The following is a 22,097-nucleotide window of genomic DNA, read 5'->3' on the forward strand; positions in this document are numbered from 1 at the left end:
CTTTTGTTTCTCTGATTGCTAGGCGCGTCTGGAGAGGTGCCATGTTATGGCCCACAGTGCTCTCTGATGTGACCACAAAGGGAACGGAGATCTCCGTGCATGCACACGCATGACCTGAGCAACAAGAAATACCACTGGCATGTTACACAAACATCTTTAACACAAAAGTCTCCACATCTTCTCTGGTGTCAAACACTACTCAATCAAGTAGTCTGGGTGCCATCCTGGTGTTTGGCATCTGAGTTAAGCCTTTGCCATCGTTAGGCGGGAAATCACTACCACCATGTAAACCTTTGCTGCTACCATATAAGCCATAGCTATCACCGTGTTAGCCTTTGCAACGACTTCATAAACTGTAACTATCACCATGTAAACATTTGCTATCACCATCTAAACGGTTCTATGTCATTTCATCGCCAGTAATTTCCACTCTTGGCATTTAAACGTGTACATTATAACGAAAATGTTCACCGAATTTTTTTTTTGGGGGGGGGACCCTCCAAACCCCCCATCCACCACTGATTCTTAGCTATTCTCTAGCCCCCCCAAACACTTATCTGCCCTTTTTCCACCACCCCCCAAAAAATTCGATGAACATTTTCGTTATAATGTCCACGTTTAAATTCCAGGCTTTGAAATTACCGGCGATGAAAGGAGGTCGTGCCATCTAAACTATTGCTTTTGCCAAGTAAACAATTGCTATCACCATGTAAACAATTGCTATCACCGTGTAAACCACTAATAATATCCTCCAATACATTGCTATCAGTATGTAAACCCATTCGTTCAACATGTAAGTCACTGCGTTCATACATGTAAAAGGTTTCTTTCACCATGTAAATGATTGCTATCACAATGCAAATCTTTGCTATCACCATGTAAATCATTGCTATCACCATGTAAATCATTGCTTGCAGATTGATTGCATCATGTAAATTATTGCTATGACTATTTTAACCATTGTTATTGCCATGTAAACCATTGCTGTCAACATGTAAACCATTGCTGTCAACATGTAAGTCACTGCTTTCAGCATGTACACCATTGTTTTCGCTATAAAAACCATTACATTTCTATGTAAACCTTTGCCATCAACATGTAGACCATGCAAACGATTATAACCCTATAAACCATTGCTTGCACATTGATTGCACCTTGTAAACCATTGCTATTTCTATGTAAACCTTTGCCGCCACCAGTTACACCATGGATATCACCATCTAAACCATTGTTATCAAAATATAAACCTTTGCTGTCCCCATCTATAGCATTGTCATGACCATGTGAACCCTGACTTTCACCATGTAAAGCATTGGAACCACTATGTCAATCTTTATGACCTCGCACATCAATGCTGTCCCTGTGTAAACCTTTGCTCTCGCCAGGCCCCATTAAATGCTGCACTTTCACATGTGTTCCCAGCATTGACTATCAGGGGACCTGGAGTGTGTGAAAAGGAACATAAAGTAAGGAGTGATGTCCTCCTGTTGCACTGTTTCCCAGCCAAGTCCAAGTGAAAGCTACAATTCGAAACGAGAACATTTCTATTTATTGGCCTTTATGCGTGAGTTAGTGGAGAACACTCAAATTCACCAAATCCAGGTACTGGTGTGTTCTGTGCATATACAAGTGGACAGCCAATAGATGAGTCTCTGGTAAAGAAGTTGTTTACATCTGCAAATGGAAGTCAAAAAGAAACAATGGAACGCATGGAGACACGGCTCAGTCCAGAGTCTAAGCTATTACTACAAGTTTAGTTGTTGTGTTTTCCACTGTACAGATCAGGCATGCACCTCCGTTGCAACAATTTCATCTCGTGACCACTTATCCATCAACACACCTGGGATAGCACAGAGATCATGCCTGCATTCTTCTCACTATCTACAACCGAAAGTACCATGAGCCAACCGGCACAATTAGGTATTGATGACGCATACACAACTTCTGATCACATAGTCCCATCTTCCCCCCAGCACCAGCAGGATGTTCGCTGGCTGTCGACCACAACCATAAATGGGGTGGCAGAGGGCACCAGCCCGATACCTCGGGAGTGACAGGGAAGTACATGACGGGCGGCCTTGCTCACCCGCTAGCCCGGTGATGAGTTTGCACGCTTGCCCCAGGCTCCTTGGCATTCAGCCAAGCTTTTCCAACACACTGTTCCCCCATGGATGCATGGACATGCCCGCGGAGCAAAGTTACAAAGTTTCAAATTTGGTAATGTGTCAATATTTGTCCATGTAGATAATGACCAACCAGTGGTAATGGGTGATCAAGTGTCTGCACTGGAGCGAACAACGGGTCCATCCCGCACACAAAACCAATGTGGATACTGACATGTAAGTGACCCCACTCCTGTAGATATGAAAAGTAATCATTTCACAGAGTCATAGGCTGCTATCAACTTATCAAATTCAAAAGGGTATACAGTGTTTATATCGAATCCTAAATATTGAATCCCCATATATTGAATCTTTTATCTTGAAAACCTTTATAGTGAATGTATTTGGGGTGGGGTAAAGGGTTAGATTTTTTTGCGAAATGGTTTAGATGGGCTTTTAGGGGTGGGAACGGGGTTTTGGTGGGGGACCCCCCCCCCCCAAACAGAAATATGCATTCATTATAAAGGTTTTCAAGATAAAAAGATTCAATAAATGGGCATTCGTTATAAATGACCTCGATATAAAGACATGTAACCCTTCAAAAGTGACTTTTTGACTCAAAGCAATGTGGAGACAGATGTCTAATGATCTCATCAAATTCCTTTGCTGCATCAATAACCCCTTTGTGGCTCCCGGTTGATGGAGGATGGGGCGTTCCAACTGGATGCCTAGCAATGTCCACACACTTGGAGACAGACAGTGCCACATATTACATAAATACTACACCAACACGTACACACCTTCACAAGAGTAACACAGAATCAGTGGGTGACATGAGCTGACACTTGGGACACGCGCTGCCCAAGGAAGACCACACACGCAAACATGCAAAGGAGCACACTGAACGGCAAGAGTGCAGCACAGCAAAGCATGCAGCTGGAATTACCGTGACGGTTAGCGTGGTAATCCTCTGTTGGCAAAATGTATGAAACAAGAGAAAGTGTTAAAGTAGTTCACTTTGAAGTAGGTCTTTAATAATAAGAAGGTGTAATAAGCTGCATTCACTTCCAGTCTGTTGATAATGTACGTTTGATAAACAATTGAACAGTCTGTGCAGTGGTGTAAACAAATAATAAAACAAGACATCATTTCCTTCCCCATATGAATTCATAAAATATACCACAACTTCAGACTGAGGATTGGGCGGGTGCCCTAAAAAGTGGTTTTACATGTTTCCAGCGGAAATACAAATGCTGCCCCCCTCATCAATGCATATACCACGGGCAACAATTTTGAAGGAGTTTGACCCCAAAGTCAAGCAGTATGATCAGTGCTTAATTTGTGGGGGTGTTTGCTAAGGCTCGGCCCTGGCACTTACTTTTAAACCTCACTGTCTAAGACGCACCTTAATGAGTGGTGATAGTCAGTGCATCCATCAACCACAGTGAGCAGGTGGGCGCTGTAGTGTAACACCAAAAATGTTGACACTGTGGGGAGCAGCTACAGGTTGGGGCTGCAGTGGTGGGGAACTGCCCACCCACAGTGTCACAGGAGTGCTCGAAAATATTTGGGCGCTGGCACTCATTGCTTTATAAATGAAGCAGAGTATGGTCATTGAGTTTTAAGCTTTGCCCAAGCAAATGATTACAATACTTGAAGGGCAGCAAAACAATGAGTTTTTCCCCTTGAATCTTAGTAGACGATAAGGACAAATGAAAGGGCGTTCTGGGAAACAGCGGTTTAAATAACTAACAGTAGCGAGGGATTTATTATATTAATTAAAAACACATAACAGAAGAAAAGTAGTGGTACAGCAAATAGTATGATACATTGGAAACACCCAAAAAGACTGAGGGCAAAAGGACCAAAGCCCAAAAGCCTGGCCCCATCTGTTTGCATTTGTATATGTGGGTGGAGTAAAGTTCATAGCAAATGTATAGGGTAAGATTGATGGGCTGTGTGGGGTCTTCCCCCACATATATATATATATAGATATGCAAACAAATGGGGAAAACGAAAAAAACAAATGTGTGCTTTTGGTACTCAGGCTTTTTTCCTCTGTTTTCTCACGCAGATCCTGATACATTGACTATCTAGAGCTAGGCCATGTATGTATCTATCGCGTGCCTCTGGGGGGGGGAGCCCTGGGTGAAATGTCCTGCTCTTGCAGAGTATATGTGCACTGGTAAGGTATGCTCTGGAGACTGCAGAGAATCCCCTATTGCCACTTTCCCCAGGACTTTTGGAAGTTCTACGCTAGACACTGCAGAGGAGGCAGTGTGATCATTACCCACCATTAGGGGTAAGAGGTATCGGGTCAACCAGTGCTCCGGATAAGATTTTCAAGTGGCAGTATTTTACTCCCTATTTTTTAAAGTTGGGAGTTAAATTAATTTTCAGGGAGTGAAAACGTAAGTCCAATTCACAATGGGAGTATTTTATAAGCGAGTACAAATATTTTTGTTACTGAAAATCGGAAATGTGTAATAATTATTCATTTGCACAGGTATTCATACACATTGAAAGATAAATGTGCATGTGTTCCGATCAGGCATTAGTGGTAGCTTCCTCCTGTGGTAGTAAGTGCATTACTAGTCCGAACATATCCATGGAGCTGTGCTGGTGAAAGCAGGGGCTCAAGGTCCACCATGTCTGTTTCCTATTTTTTGTTGGGAGTATTTTTACATTCTATTTTTTATTTTTGGGAGTATTTGCCCATTTTTAGGGAGTAAAAGTGGCATATACACCCTTCATCTTTAGGGCTCGGGTCAATGGAATATCAGTCAGTAGCACACAGATGTCCACTCACCCCAATATGCTTACTTCTAAGCACTTCCTCGCCCTTGGCCAAAATGGAGAGTGCACTCCATTCTCCCTGTAAAACCCTAAAGGTCACTCAGCCCCACACACAGACATTTATTTGATGCCTGTTTAGAACTTCTCCGTCCACTCAGAGGAAGCCGGGATTCCCCGGAAATCTGATCGGTCCGGACAATGAATCCTAGCACATCAATGTCACAAAAGGCAGTACTCCCACTGCGGTGCCTGCCATGCACTGGCTGCATTCAGACACCACCAGCTTTCCTTATTAACATGCCAGAACCATGTCAGCCTTTTATGCATTGTTGATCTTCCTGAGAGTTTTGTTGCTGGTGGCAGATATTCAGTATACAGCAAAGAGAGTTCAGACATGAATAGTCGAGTGCCGTACACCCGGTGCCATGGATCAGCTGCCATGCACTTATTAGTTAGCATGGAGACTGGGTGGCACCTGGCATCTCACGCATTGCCAATCATGCATGGTTACGCTGAAAGAATGCCTCGAGAAAGTCTTGTGTCATTTGAAACATTTGCTACTTCTTGAGCACACATTAATCCTAATTATGCAGGCGGCCATACTTCCAAAGGTTCTCAGACATTTGAAAGGTTCCTAAGTCATATTGTGGGACTCCATGTATGGCCTTCGTGGGCTACTGACAGCGTCGGTAGTGTGGGTACTCTGCAATAACTCGTCCGGTGCCACCACAGAGATCGGTGGGGCCTGTTCACTCTATGTGATAACCGTTAATGCCCCAGAGCAGTAGGAGTCTGCCACGATGGGGGCTCAGTGTCAGGGAAAACCCATCAAGGAACAGGGCCTCAGCCTCAAGAATAATTCCAGTTCTAAGAGATTTGAAATCATAAACAGTCTTTAGGACTGAGGATATACACACGGTGGAGACAGGTTTTAGAGCCTGAGAGGGCAAAGCACTCCTCACAAGGCACTTCTCAATACCATCTCTCCAATTTACGGGAGGTGGGGGCAAATAGGGATCTAAAAGCAGCCCAGTAGGAAAGGGGCACCAGGCCTTCTAGCACCCCCAACCTGCACCACTGGGATTGACAGCAGCAATTGTCCATCTGGCTAGAGCAAGCAACATAGCTGAGAACGTCTTAATATTAAATCGGGGTGCCTAGCGATGAAAGTGTTTCAGTGAGCCGTGAATATTTAGGGCCAAATTCATGGAACGTCTAGCGCGGTGCAAAGTCACTTTGCACTGCCAACAAACTCGTAGAACCGGGTCTAATTCACAGAGCGGTGCATGCTTTTTTGAGTGAATATAGCGCATTTTGCACGGTGCAAAGAGTACTTTTACAGTGCAAAATGTCTTTTCTCCGCAAAAATACACTTTGCACCACTCTGTGAATTAGGTAGACCCGGTGGAATGTGTTTGCTGGCAGTGCAAAGTCACTTTGCTCCGCTCTAAACGTTCCATGAATTAGGCCCTATGTGTCGTGCTCTCATGCAAAGTCACTTTGCTCCGCTCTAAACGTTCCATGAATTAGGCCCTTCGTTCGTGTCGTGCTCCCGTGCGTGTTACGGGTAAATAGGCACAGCAGTGCTCAGGCGCTGGCGCTAATTTCTGTCTATCGCTGTGCTGTGGCATCAGAGCGACATGTTTTGTTCTCCGGTGAGATGTGAAATGCAGTGGGAGGCATGACCTGAAAGAGCTGTAAATTGGATGCCAATTGCCACCCTGCGTGCTAATGCGTTCACAGGATATGCAAGAACATTTATCCAGGGCAGGCCAGGATTTCGCTGCCCCCTTTTTCTGCTCTTTCTTTCCTCTCCCCGCAATAATGGTATTGTGAAATCATCTGCATAATGCAAATGTGCCCACTGTCAACATTTAGAGAACGCAAGCGAGCCGTCCGCTCTGCATGCACCGCGCAACGGGATCTCTTGTATTTAAGGCATTAGAAGCAAGGGCAATAATTGCATCTAAAACAGGGCGCCAAGTAGAGGCATTGAGAACAGTTTCTGTAAACTATGCCAAGGATAAGTACAGCAGAGGGGATTTTGTGGGCTCCATGCTGCTTTTTTCCGCATTTCGCAGCCGCAACTCTGTGGTATCTGCCTTTGTGTATCCACAGATAACCCTGCACACAGATGTGGCGTTTGGCCAATGTTTTACCAGTCACTTAAAGCGGATTGCACAGGCTGAGACAAAGCCTCTTCTTATCAGACCGATAAACACTCAACTATGTATTTACATATGGCAAACTATGTCACCAGGGGAACTATTCTGAGAGCGTTAGGTACGCTTTGCTGAATGAACAAACTTCCCATGTTTGGTAAAAATTCAAACGGGTCTATTTTTGGCTCAGTGGGTAACATATAATCCTTGCAAACGTTCAAACAAATTAAGTCTGATGTAATCCAGCCTTGCTTCTCTTTATGCAGCTATGCATAATGAAATTCTTCAGTAATTTCTGCATTTTAAGGGGTATAATTAGGGACCTGGAAGGCACATGTGGCTGAAAGTACATCCGCACCCCGGCCTGGTCTTGCTGTAGCCTCCTCTGCTTTCCTTAAAGGTCTCCAGGGGCAATTCTGAGGCCATTCTGACACCCATGGCAGAATTGTATCTCTTTATACCCGAGGATTTGAACAGGACGGGCCTCATTATAGGCCTCCTGCTTCACGCATCAGCCACGCGCAGGAACAGCATTTAACGCAAGCGTCTAGCAATACGCCACGGCGCAGGCCGTTCCGGTTTTAAGCTTTGTGAATCAGGCATAAGGTAGCAGGTGCAAATCTGGGATGCTGTCGGGCACCTGGCCCCATGTGACCATGTGCAATAGTTTACCAACCTACCCAACAGAGGGTTTTGAAAACATTCACCAACTTCAGAAAAAGCAAGGACTGCGACAAGAAACCAGGCCGCACCCACACATGCCATCACTACAGCTGCAACTCCATGCTGATGACAAATAAGAGTCCAATTCAACTCCCAGCTGATGGTTTCAGATATGATCTCTGACCTCTTTCTCTGCTGTCCCTTTTCTTTCATGTTCTCTTCCATGCCAGTCTTGTCTGTCTCCCCTCCCCAGTTGGCAAGGCTCCTTCGGGGGCCGAGGAGGGCGTGCCCCTGGTAGGCCAGCATTGCTTCTGTATTTTTTTGCCATGTATGACCACACGGGATGGTAGATTACTGTGAGGGAGAATTAATCTAATTCAATTTCATCTAAGTTATTTTCAACTAATTTTGCCGCCAATATATGTGGGGGTGAGTTTGGTGTAATAAATAATGTGGGGGGCTTAAGTGAGGATGTTACATGGGTCTCCCCCGCATATATTTGCTGCAAAAATCTACCCCCCTAAAAAAATAGATGCAATCGAATTCGATGAAATGTATTCGACCAGATCACATAGAACCAATCCCCCCACCACTTTCATTGATTGCAGAGATCTGCTAGATTCAATGATCAAAATGAGAACCACTGGTGCAATACATATGTGTCCCCATTATTTCGAACCATTTCCAAAGCCAATGTTTCATTGGTGAGCATTTGCAGCCATTTCCCACCGTGCTGAGCGAATAAGAACGATGGGTGACTGTTCTCCTCAGGTGCACAGGACGAGACAACCAGGCCCTTTGGTGGTATACGCCGGCTGTATTCACTGCACGGCATCCTCAGAGCTGCCGAAATGCCGCCCTAGGTTCCACCTCTGAGGGGCTGAATTCCCACTGCTGACGTGGAATCGATCGATCGCGGTCCCACATTCGGCACCGCCGGCAGAGTGGAATTCTGTGAATTGTGCTCCTTTTCCCCACTGACTGGTGCAGATGTCTGGGATGCGCAAGGTGTGGCCAGAATGGGCAGCATTAACAGAGGGACCAACGATTGACTTGAAAGCGTGGAATGAAAAGCATCCAGGGCACTCAGGACATTCCAGCCCGCGCGCCCAAAACATTTCCATACCTGATTGGTTGGAACTTTCTGCCTCTCTGATTGGCCACACTATGACATTATTTGAGATGTTGAGGGTAAAGTCAGTAGAACTTTTGTGTCGCCAACTTGCAGATTGGGGCCCATCCACTCCATGATACGGTGCTTGGGTTTTTGAACCAATTCTAATAAGAATTGCAGTTAAAAGACATATAATAACGTCACTTTTTCCACACCGTCATCAAACAAATCTTCAAAGAGAATTGATACCGATTTAGTGAAGTAGGGTATGGGTTCATTAACATGGTCTAACATCTCTCTGGTACTGATACTAAGGAGAGATGTGTAGTAAACTCACATACATCTTTAAGTGCACATGAATAATAACTAGTCAGAATACTACTCGGATGCAATCGCCCCCCCTCTCCTTCTTTCTCTCCTCTTTCCCTCTCCCATCTTCTCATTTATTTCACTTCTCATTCACCCCCTCACCATGATCTCCTCACCCTCTCATTCTCTTTCCTCCCACTCCCCAGCTGCACCCTCTCCTATCCCTCCACTTTTTCTTGTCTATCCCCCCCACTCACCCCTCCTACTCCTCTTATGCTCCTATCTTCCTTTCTCTATCCCACTCTTCCATCTCTCCCTCCTCACTGTAACCTCCCATTCTACTCTTCCTTTTCTCTCCTCTCCTCTGCCCCTTCGGTCTACTCTCTGCTACACTCATCTTCCCTGCCTCTCTGCTCCACACGTCTCCCCCTATTTCCTTCCTTTTCCTAACCTCTGAGGATTCCACAGATGAACACACATCACAAAAACCTACGTGGCCCATCGGCCTCCGACCACATGCCAGGCCACACGGTCAGAACCCCAGACTGGACGGTGATGGAAAGGCGGTTATTTGCCTGAGCCCATGCCAAAGACAATGCCCTGCAGAGTCCTCTGATGTACACCTTGACTAGGTCCCTGGCATGGGCTCCTCACTCCCTCACCAGCCAAACCTGAAGCAGGAAACATAGGCTAGAATTGAGTTGAGACTCCCTGCTAAAGATATGTTCTGACTTCACTAGCACACACCATCTCACTCTCATGAGGAAAGGGGGGGGGGCTACAGCAGCTCTGGCACTATCAGGAACCACACAGACTGACACACACCACCTTAATAAACCCAGACTGGGAGGGCTATTAGGTTTGTGACCCCCAGCCTGGACAGACCACTCACCAGCAGCCAGTTACACACCATGACTTGCCGCCACATCTCAGCAATTCAGCATCACGTGAGAAGACCATCAGCACCACAAGGTCAAGAAAATGGCAGAAATGCGCTACAAAGTCACACGCAACCTAGTATAACACATGCGACTGTTGTATGTCCACACACTGTACCTGCAGAGCTTCCTGGATGTTCCCGTTGTAGTCTATGATCTCTGTAGCCCCCATGTCACCCTTCTGTCCCGGCGGACCCTGAAATGACATAAGAATGAAGCGTTATCACACCCGGTGGCAGCACGGCCGCCTTGATGGAATTCAAGCCAGGCAATGACACCAAAGAACACACATCATCAGCGCCACCGGCAACTCCAAGAGGATCAGCACCACTTCAACTCTCTCACATCTTCCAGGGAACAGGTCTCCAGATTTGTCAAGGGTGATAAAAAAGGTGAACTCCTCAATATCGCCGGGACTCCCATTCCTACAACGAGGCCCCTATCTTTCCTGCTCTAGACTCTCAGCAGAAGGAGAAAGCGCACAATGCTGCAATGAAGCTACATACACCGATGGTGACGGCGATGACGCTTATGAGGGAGGGTGAAATAAGCTTGAGGTAGCATTGCATATATCCTAATAAATCCTTCAATCCAAGCGCAGCTGCAACAAGTTTGAGATTACCCCTGACCTGCCTTCTAATTGCTGACTCAACACATCTGCACTTATTGGCTAAAACTAAGAAAAAAAAGCTGACTCAATCTACACTACCATTGGTAATTGAAATGTTTAATGCTTTGTTTTGATAATTGCACACATTCTGTATATCATTTTTTTTATGGGTTAAAAATTACCCGTTGCTTGTGCTTTACTCAGTTGCATTACAAGGCTCCTCCTCAGCGTCTACACCATCTGTGATTTCCTCATTCAGGGTGACATTCAGTTGTGTAGAAACAACCAGGATGCTTGTGGGCCTGATTCGTAGAAAAGTGCGCATAGAACCCGCAAAGTTTGCGCTGTGAGAAAGACTTTGCGTGCCCCGTCGCGCATGAGGCACCTGTGCGCGATCCGCATATTCATAGAATCCTTCCCGCTAAGTAACCCTATGCGCAAGTCATGGCTGGAAACGCCCCTGACACGTGTACCCTAAACTGCAATCTGCACCCCTAAATTCCAGCTCAGACTTCACCTCTGCGCAGTGATTCCTTTAGGCATGGGTATATCCGCCTGCTATCTCCGAGAGGTCACATGAAAGGGAGAAGTGCGCTCTCCTGTGCTTTTCCCTACAGTTCTTCTGGGCTGTCCTTTGGAAGGAGTTTCCACCTCTGCACCCCGCGGGGCAATTCACCCTCCACTGTGCAGCTTACTTTCCCTGAATCCTTCCGTTTTGCTTCAGTCCCTTTCACCCCTTCCTGTGTGCCACTTCTACCGCGATGCCCCCACATGTGTTGTTACTCCCCACAAACACACACGTTGTCCTGGCCATACCATTTTCTCAATCCTGCACACACCCTCTCCCCGGCCCCACAGTTAATTTCCGAGAAGCAAGCACAGCGCGGTGAGAACCTGCACCACATTGGCTTGACTGGAAAGTGGTGCCACCCAATGAACACACCACAGCTGGAAAGGAAGTCTGACTGGTGCCCATCACTCATGTTTTCAGGTCCTAATCCCGTGCATGCGGTTTCCCTTCTCAATGGGGGTCCTTCTTGAAAGAGTGCAGCCTGTGACCCCTCCACCGCATTCCCCCAGCAGCATAAACTGCCTCCTTTCTTACCCTAGCTTTGGAGCACTTCAGTGTCTGCAGTTTTTGACAACAGGCAACCAAGGCAACAAGCACCCCAAGATTTTCAGGATGACCACTGATTTTAAATAACTCTCATTTAATATAATTCATAATAATTCTTGTGTTTTGTTCGTTGCTCTTCTATCTCCAGGAATCCCGTTTCAGAGAAATTGGTAACTGATATTACTTCTTAGCAGCAGCAATATTACCAAAACTGTAGCACTCAATGTATTGACAGGGGGGCGGGCGGGGGTTGGGGTAATGGAGGGCTGAGTAGACCAGACCGCAGTATCTTACCCATGATGCACAGCATTGCCCGGACACGCGCATTGTTCTTGAGTTATCCTCACGCTTCTACTTAGGCATCCTGAATTGTGCTCTTGGGAACTGCACTTGGAGGCGGCTGTGAGGTTATACTTGACATTATTTGAAGCGTGCCTCCCCCAAGCCAACATAAGAAGCACACACATCACAACTTCCACCGATGTATCCTGGTTTTCATGCATGCATCCACTTTCAATGCAGATCCGAACTTAAAGCCCGGTCTCATCTTGACAGTGGTGATATCAATGTGCTCTTTGGGTGAGAATGGCAGTTTTGTTGAGACGTTTCTTGCTGCCATTGCTAGTAGGTTTTGGTCACAAAGTGCCACTATTGACAGCTCAGACTGGCGGACCCCGTAATCACCCACTGTGGCTTATGGTGGGTTTTGTTATCGGCGTGTTTACAGTCACAATCTCGCCACATATTCCCATATATTATCCAGTGGCACAAACAGTTCAGGGGCCAAAACTTTGCCCTTGTGCAAGATAATGGAGCACATTAACCTGGCACCAATGATGCAGTTTAGTTAGTATAGCATGGAGAAAGCAGATTTAGCCCCAATCCCTATTCTCCCAAAAAAGCAGACTGTTTTATTGACTGTGTTGCTTCGTAACATGAAAAGAAATATAGTCACCACATTTCTTTTTATGTTAGGCAGCAAACAGTGCAAAAAACAGCCTTCGCCGCTGTGCGCACACACTTTCAGATAATACGCACTGTGAAAAAACCTGTCTGTGCCATAGTAAATTATTTAAGCATTTACTCATTTTTTAGCACCTGCCCAAATGTTAGATAACCTAGCCGCTAGTCTCTTCCCCCTTTTATGCCTCTGAAATCACTCTTTAGTAAAATATTGAAACCATCTAGTTACGTAGATGAGCCTGCATGTGCAATGGATCTTCTCCGCATTCGGGGGTGCCATTCAGTAACGCTTTTTGCCAGTAGTCTGGAGTCTCCAGCTTTACGCCAGTTCTCTGCAAATGGATGGAATGGCGATCAGATAAAAGGGTGCTTGTGGGAGAAAAGACTGAAGGGAGAGGGATCTGTTGGAGGGGGTGGGAGAAGGAGTGAGACTAGGGCTCCTCAGGACAGCACCGCAGACACCTTGCTCTCTCTAATATTGCACTACCACTTGTGGAATGGCGGTAGGGATGCGGGCAGAGTAAGGATTGTGAGAACAGTGAGAATTTCTCAGCGTAGCGTCTGTACATTGGGTTGGTATTGTAAACATTCCATGATGGAATAATGGTCATTAGTACCTGGCGAGGGCGCAATCAGAATGAAAGGATAATTCTGATTGGCCCTGCTGAGGCATTACCTGGCCGGGAATTGCATGCCTTTATCCCCGGCAGGGGGCGTGGCAGCCCCTCAGCCAATGAGGAGGCTCGAAGTGGGGCCATCCTCGCTCCGAGCCTCCACATGGCTGGAGGTCTCCTTCTACCCACGGTGGCGGTTTTATTTTCTTCTTTTTTTGGTCCTTCCACCTCCCCACCCTCCCAACCCTCCCACCCCCACTTACCTTCTGCCTGCCGTGTCCCTGGTTGGGGACGATGGAAGCCTCCAGAGCTGTGTGGAGACCCGAAGCGGGGACAACACCGCTCCGAGCCTCCACACGGCTTTGGAGGCTTCCATCGTCCCCCGCCGGGGACCCAGGTAAGTTTTTTTTTAAGTTTTCTTTTTTTTTTCTCCCTCCCTTCCGCCCTCCCAATCCCACTTATCTTCTTTGTTATCTTTCGGGAACAGACACGATGGGAACTGTTCCCAGCGCGTCCGCTCCCGATGGCCGCTATGGAAAGGCAAAATGGACTCTGTTTTCTCTTTCCATGGCAGCCTTTTTTTTGGTCGCTTTCTTTATTTTTTTTATTTATTTTTTTTCAAAACGCTGCAGCGTTTTGGGACAGAAAAGAATGCTTTTAGTACCCTGGTCTCGCAGATCTTGCGGGCTGGGGTACTAATAGCTATATGCTCCTCTCGGCGGGGGCATTGCCGACTCTGGTAATCCTCCGGGGCGTTAGTCAAGGCCCGAGCGAACTATGGGCCCTGGGGCATTACCTGAGTCGGTAATGCCCCAGCCGCTCGGGGCATATTGCTTAATTCTTGATTCAGCCGGTGTTGGGTTCATGACTCCTGCTCTTAATCCTTCACATGTATTTGCAATTGATTTTCATGGTGCCAGAGATGACCTTTACTAAGTTGACAAGGTGTTGCCACTCCCGACAGCATGTCTAATTGGGATACTGACAAGGATTTCAAAGGCCTACTCACCCGCGGTCCAAGAGGCCCCGAAATTCCTTGCTCCCCAGCATCGCCCTACAAATGGGAGAAATGTTGTATAAATTAAGGGTTATGAATCACAGAAAATATTATAGTGTATGTGCATGTTCATGCATTTCCAAACATAGTCAGGTCATTTAGAGAAAGGGTCAATCTTCAATCTGTGTGGCAGCTCTTGATGTAGTGACTGATAGGGCTTAACCATTTTTTACATTTACCCATGCACTCTTCAGAAAAGCCTCGGGCAGGGTTGTCCAACTTCAGGCCTCAAGGGCCGGATCCATGGCAGGTTTTCAGGATACCCTTCATTAATATTCATGAGATAGATTTGCATACAATGATTCTAAATGCATGCATATTTTTAATCATGAATTTTAATGAGGGATATCCTGAAAACCCGTCAGGATTCTAGCCCTCGAGGCCCAGAGTTGGACAACAACCCTATATGATGGTGGCTGTCACAGTACAAAAAAGCTATAAAAATAACATACATCCCTCACCCATCTTCTGATTCCATTTATACTTTTATTTTGATGCCCGCATTAATGTTTTGACATTTGTGTGTGAAGTGCTACCCAACACTCTGCTGATGGCACAGCGCAGACATGTTTAATACATTTGAATGAACTGAAAATTTAAAACGAGCTGCTCCACCTTTTTATACTTATGTCAATGCTGATGGTAAAAATGCTTTGCCGCATGGGGCAAGAACAGCAGCCATGTGTATGCTGCTGACTTCACAAGGTGCTCCCTTATACTTGATAGGTCTCTACTAGAAGTATGATATCATCACTCAAAAGCGCTAGCCATTTACTGTGCATTATTGCCACTTTCCTGACATTGTTTTTCTCATTGGAAAGAGGCTTATTCCCAACCCGGACATTTGCCTTACTGTCCATCCATTCCATGTGGTGGGGGGGAGCAGTATATGTTGTTCATGCTACTCGGTGTGGGAAACAGCGACCCAAAGTTTCAGGTCGTCCATTTTTAAGATTAGTGAGCGTTCAGAGTTTGCTCTTCCCCATTTCATTTCCAATGTTCCTTAATTGTCAACGTATGTGTGTCAAGCGTAGATTGAGGCCTGTACCTGTTCCATTTCCAGACGAACTCCAACGCATCCTTTACTGTCTGTCTACTGACTGCTAAATAGCTCCACCCTGTCGGTGGGTGACACACTAGCAGTACAGTTCCAATACATAGTTAATTGTTCCAGTGCATGCCTGCTGACACGGCCTCAGATGTTCACACACACACGGTGAACGCTGGTAAGCATGGAAAAGGGGTTGGAAATGGAGGACTAATCCTTACTGCTGAAGAACCCCGGATTCTAGTGGTAAGTCCTGGAACCTCATCATGTGCCTCCTCTTCATGGAAAGATTCCAAGGATAAAGAACGTTCAGCCATCTTGGGAGTGCTACTACATTTTCAGCTCTGCCTGGTTTGTTTATTGCTTATTGTTAAACTAGGAAGGGCCCTCCCGCGCACAGTGTGTGACCAGCGTCAACCACACGAGAAGAGGAGTCCAGAGAGCAAGAGAAAAGGGCCAGAACAGGAAGACGCACATTGTCAATTTCTTAAGTAAGAGGAACAGATTTCCCATTGCATGAATGTCTGCAGGAAGGGGATACCACCCTTTATGATCTGCCCAATGCAATTAATTTCTATTGCAATACATATTTTCCTCGGGTATGAACATATCACGCTTTATTCGGGAATTAGGGAATGCTTGCCTCGGTAAAATCCCTAAGTAAAATGGCATCCATGGCCGGGCCTAGAACTGCACTTGTGCGGTGCCCCTGATACAGATGGTTGCCAACCAAATTCTGAGCATGCTGCAATTTGAAAACAACATTTTGACCTCCTCCTTTTATGTATCACAATCCTGTGTTTCTGTTTTGAATGAGAACAGAGTTCAGACACTTCAGAAGTATGTACAGAAAGCGTTCAAACATGTTTTATAGAATTCAAAATTTGAATTATTGGTTGCTGCCTTTTATGAAAAAAAATCCAATACTGCATAAACACAATTTTAAATACTGGTATAATTGCACATTGTCAAGTAATTAATTAATGGTATTGTAATTATCTTCAAATATGCTTAGCAAAGCAGTAGCTGGAGCATCTCTAACTGCTATTCTAAGAGGGGCCCACGGTGCGCCAAGCTGCTGTTTCTTCTCTCAGTGGCAGAGTGGAATTGGTGGCAACATAGAGAGTGAGCGTCCCGCAAGCGACATTCAGCTGGTCTTATTGTGGCCAGGGGCATATTACCAGTCACCCAATATTACAAATGTTGATGATAAGTACTATATGTCTTCCTCTAATCAAACCCAGATTAACGTTGTAATTCCCCAGGAATTGCCCATTCCTGGGTGCCGGAAAAATGTGCAAGTTGGGCAGCAGCATGCCGCGGTTTTGTAATGAGGCCTATTGTGTTTTACGTACTGCACTTCTTGTTGGATTCCACCCTCTTCTCAGTGCCGAGAGCTGTCATCGAGCTGTCATCGTTACCCTACTGAATGGTACTCAATTTATCAACCTCAGAAGGATGAAGGGCTGAGTCGGCCCTTCTAGGGATTTGAACTTGCCAAGTGCAGCTGAGCTGTGCCTTTTTTTGTTGGTTGTTGTGTGTGTTAGAGAAAGCTTGCCATATCTATTGCTCTCTCAGGGTGCAAACACATTCTGAAGATGAGCACGGCTCTTCCTTCGAGATTCTGCACTCATTTAGGGAAACCCACCAAACACTGAAACGCTGGATTCACCTTTTAACATTAATTGACATAAAACCTTTGAGCCGGTCATAGTTATCCGCTGCTTTGATTCTGAGCCCACGTGGATACATTACCAAGAAGAAAAGGGAACCTGAAGCTGTCATTGTTAAGTACCTCACAACAATCGAGAGCAAATTAAGCAAATAAGCAGGTAATATGGCTATGCATGTTTTCTATATAATGATGTCCTGCAGGGGTAGATTGTCTGCCATTAGGTAGATGGTGAAGTGAACTCAGAAATCCTTCCATAACGTTATGATATCCCATTAGTGGATAAAACAGCCCTTTCTGCTCCTGGACAGACAACATTGGACCCCAGTGGCTGTAGCTAACGTCTACACTGGATTCCTGCACAAGAGAAGGATGTGTCGGGGTAGGTGTGTGTTATGCGGCCCCTGTTCCTCCGATTCAGAGATTTGGCAATTGGAATAGGTGCCCCACAATCCCACTCTGTCCTTGCTAGTGCAAGGAAGAAGAGCAGCGCTTTTGGAGGAGAAGAGAAGGGGAGGTGCTCTAGGTGGTTGCCATGGGAGACTGACCAAAGATAGCAAGTCCCTTATAGGCTTCACATGGCTACCCTTGTCACTCCATTAGCATCCTTCATAGGGCATTCTCAGCCCTCTACTATTCCTATATCAGAAAAAGGAATTCAGCCAGAAAGGGGCTTGCCTATGGGATGCAGGCGACTGGGCTGGAGTTTCAGACACTGTGATAACTAATCCCCTCCACACAAAAGCCTCGTGAACAGGCACAGTTGAAAATCAATCTTCAAATCTAAATCATTTCCATGATAGATGAAGGAGCATTAGAAGGGCCTCTGCTCCTCACGGCCAACAGATGGCACCAAGCCCTGCTCCATTCTGGAAGTCTGGAAATAGAGAAAAACCTATGCAGAATACTTTATACAAAGAGGGTCCACAATATGGCACCATCAAAAGAGGTCAACCAAAAAATAAAAAACGCGATTCATATATTGAGTAGACAGGGCTACACAGCATGACTGAGAGAGCCACAAAAGAAGTCTGCGGCTATTTTGGGTGCCAATAAATTGCTAAATCACCAGCAGCCAAAGAATCTTAAGCACCTGCACACTCTACAAGATTCTATAATTTGGCATTCTTCTTTATCAAGAAAGCTCTAGACAAACGACCTTTACTTGAATCTGATCCAAATTTAAAAAAAAAACCTTGTAAACCAATTGCAAACCAGTCTATAAATTCACCAACTGTAATATATGACCATCAACGCTCCAATCAAACCACTTCCACAGGCAACTGGGCAGATCTAAGAATTTATAATAAAGCTACTCATTCTAGCTTCACTAGTTCTGGAATAGGGTGGGGCTCGACGAACCAAGGAATTGCTAAATCCAGTCCCGTTTTCAAGATATCCACCATGGGCATGTCAGACAACAATCTATATCCGAAAGACATCTTTTTCAGGTTTGACTGGTCATTCTGAAAACTCAAATGTATTATTTTATTCAGTGTGTTTAACAGTCCAGCCCAGGAGACCACATCCAGCCACTGTTCAAGATCCAACCCAGACATCAATCTGCCCCCACTCCTGAAAGATGCAGTATAATGGGTATTCACACCCGGGCAAGGGGCTCAGCCAATCAGGTGGCTGGAACAGCGGGCGAGAATATACAGTGAACCACCCGCTATTGCCAGACACCAAGACTCTTTCCCGGGTGGCGCCATGTTGAATGTGGGGACTTTTGCTCTGGTTGGCATATCTTTTCGGATGTACGCCTTTTTTTCAAAGTTGGTAATAATTGTACTTTGCTCTAATACAGTTTTCGGCTTTGCTCACGCTTGATTGAAGATTTAAATGAAATACAAATAAAATAAAATGTGGAGCTAGAATCAGAACAGCTAGCCGGCATGTCTTCCTATGCTGCCACAAATGAACACTGCAGAAAGACCAACGGCACGCGCAACTTTCATGGTCGGTATCCTCACAAGGCATATTAACGGCTACTGACCTTTGATCCTTTGGGACCTCTACTTCCTGATTCACCCGATTCTCCCTGTTACATCGGTGGCATAAAGAAGAGGAGAAAGGAGAGAACATACATGAAAGAGGAAGAAAAGAGCAGACTGCGCGCCATTAGCCATGCCAGTTTGCGAAGCAGAAACACTTTTGTAGCCTGGAGACAACAACATCTGGACCAATGGCCACGCATTGATCCCAAGTGAAACTATAAAAAGATCTTGTTGACAGGTTTTCACATTTTCACTTTCCACCCACACCTGAGATCTGATTTAGCAAGAAGTAACCAAAGTGGTGCCAACAATCATCACAGGTACAAGCAGGAACCTTATGCAAGCAGAGGAGCCATGCGGTGGAGGCATACAGATGGTGACAAGAGCGGAGTCAGCTACTGGTACGAGATATGACCACCGAAACAGCCATATACAGAAAATCAACCACCAAAGCTTGTTTCTAGGCCAATAATGACAATCGGTTCAAGCAACAGTGAGCCAGGAATAAAAAACTCACACTGCCCGCAACAAAGACAGCCAATGATGCTGAGGGCCATGCTGTGGCAGCACACTGAAGGGAGCACACCACTTGTGAAGTAAGCATGCAGATTGGAGCCTGGAATGGAGACGACAGCAACCACACACGCACTACCAGAGCACATGCCCGTGCACACAAGGACAAAGAATGTAGTAGGCATGAAGATGATAATGGCATGCACCCACCAAGCTCAAATTGTCCAATGTCAGCTCTGACAGGCTCATCTTATCCTGATTTTCTTCTCTTGCTCTGTGAATTGATGATGCCAAGATCACATCTATGTGCACTAACATTCAGTCAGAAGAACAGACTAGTAAAGGCGTTCACATCTGACATGGGACAACCAGAGAGCTCGTCGCAACACACGCCGCAGCACCACTTTCTGAAGAAGCTCATAATCCTGGAAACACGGTCAGCTGCACACATCTGCAATGGCCTGTCCTTCCTGTTGTGGCATGCCCAGTGACTCTGCTCCCTGTGCGTAAAGTGATTTATGATAAAGTGGGAGACTTCTCAGTCTACATCCACGAGTGTGTCATTTCAAGTTTTGATGTCACGCACTCTTAATTTGGCTATTTATTTTTCCACCATGTGGTGCCGGCAATCAGTGCACAAAGGATTGTGTGCTTTCGTAGCATCACCTTTTTGCCCTTACACGACATTCTGCATTGCTTGCTCACAATATGTGTGAGAATTCCTATGCAAATAAGTGATTGCATGTTATAATTTCCCATATATGGGTGCCGTCACTTGTATGCCATTTCTCTGTGAGGTCACAATTTGACCAGATGGCTCTCGTTTAAGAACATTGGTGCCCTCCTAACTTTGCCCTCTGAAAGTAGGTCACGATTAACTTTCCTGCATTCACAGATGCGGTGGCTTCGTTTTGAACACCGTTCGGTAAATTCCCCTTCAATTTGGTCCACTTTCACCTGCCAGTGCTCCTGCTTACTTTTGTTACATTTAGAGGAAACACCACTTAGTAGGGATCATCACTGCATTAAAGTCAGACATCCATGAGGTTGCCGCGTTGGGCGTGCACAACGGCATCAGGTAATAATGTCCCCATACATAATGTCGCCGGGAAAAGCCATTTGCGACATTATGTATGGAGATATCCCCTGCTCCCATTGTTAAAAAAAACAAAAAAACGGGTTGCAAGGGTGTCTCCCCGCATGTTCTATGTCATAATGTCTCTGCAAAAAACAGTGACTTTTTTTGTCAGGGGACATTTCTGCGGGGACATTATTACATGGAACCTGTCCAACCACCAGGCTGTCAGATTATACTGCAGCGAATATCCCTAATGAGGGTGAAGCCTTGTCTGCATCCTTGAGAACTGCCTGTCTTGGGTTGAAGAATATATGTATACAATAACACTGCCCTGCGAGACGCAGACACTTTTCTGGAGCTGAAGGCTTGCATCTGGGCAACTTGCAAGCCCACAATGCTTTGCGCACGTGGCTCAGGAGTGGAGGTCAGCTTCCAGTGATGGCTACTCGGTGGTTTTGGGACGTGTGACTTGCATCAAAGGCCTTATTCTACATTCATATTTTATATTTAGAACTATTTTACAAAATAATATAAGACCACGTGACTAGAACATCTACCACGTTCTAGAAAGTTTTCAGTGGCGCAGTGCGCTAATTCCACCGGCAGAATCATTACATTAATGCAAACATGCACTTAACTAATCCATCTTTTGTTTGTTATGCATGCCCAAGTGATAACCGTGGCCTGCAATATAGTGAACTTCCCTGGCAAACAGCAAGGAAACACGAGAAAGATCTAGAAGCCAGGGTAATACGCAGAAAGAAATGAAGTGCACTCTCAGTGTATGCCATCATAATTTAGGGCCTAAACCCTGCAGCATTGCACCTTTATACATTCTGCTGAGTATTTACTGCAATTTATATTCTGTCAAGGAAGGACTGGAAACTTGAAAGGTGATGTCAAAAGTATTTGAGATATTAATTCTGTTTTGTTTTATTGCGAGTTCTTTTAAAAAGCCAGGACTACGCTGCCCGAGCTGGAGAGGTTATTGCCTCGAGTTTGATTTAATCAAGCCCAACTCGAATGAATCAGAAATCTGATTTATGCCGCCCGGCCTTCATTAAAACCACAACCGTTTCAGAGTTTGCCAAAGCAGATGTTGCAAGCTTCAGAAGCACACGGATGCATAATTCAGCGAGCTGGAGGTACTGACCTTGGGCCCCGCGGGGCCGTGCTCCCCTCGTTCACCCTTCCCAGGAGGGCCTGCTTCTCCTCGTTCCCCCTGCCAGGGATCAGATGCACAGGTAAACACGCGCTGGCCCCGCACACACACACCGCTGAGAGATTAACCCAACCCTGCTTGATAAGGCAGCCATTTCGACTGGCGCGGCAGGAGGGACTTGC

This window comes from Ambystoma mexicanum, chromosome 6q, assembly GCF_040938575.1.
Source record: "Ambystoma mexicanum isolate Mex_15411 chromosome 6q, UKY_AmexF1_1, whole genome shotgun sequence".
Lineage (NCBI taxonomy): Eukaryota > Metazoa > Chordata > Amphibia > Caudata > Ambystomatidae > Ambystoma > Ambystoma mexicanum.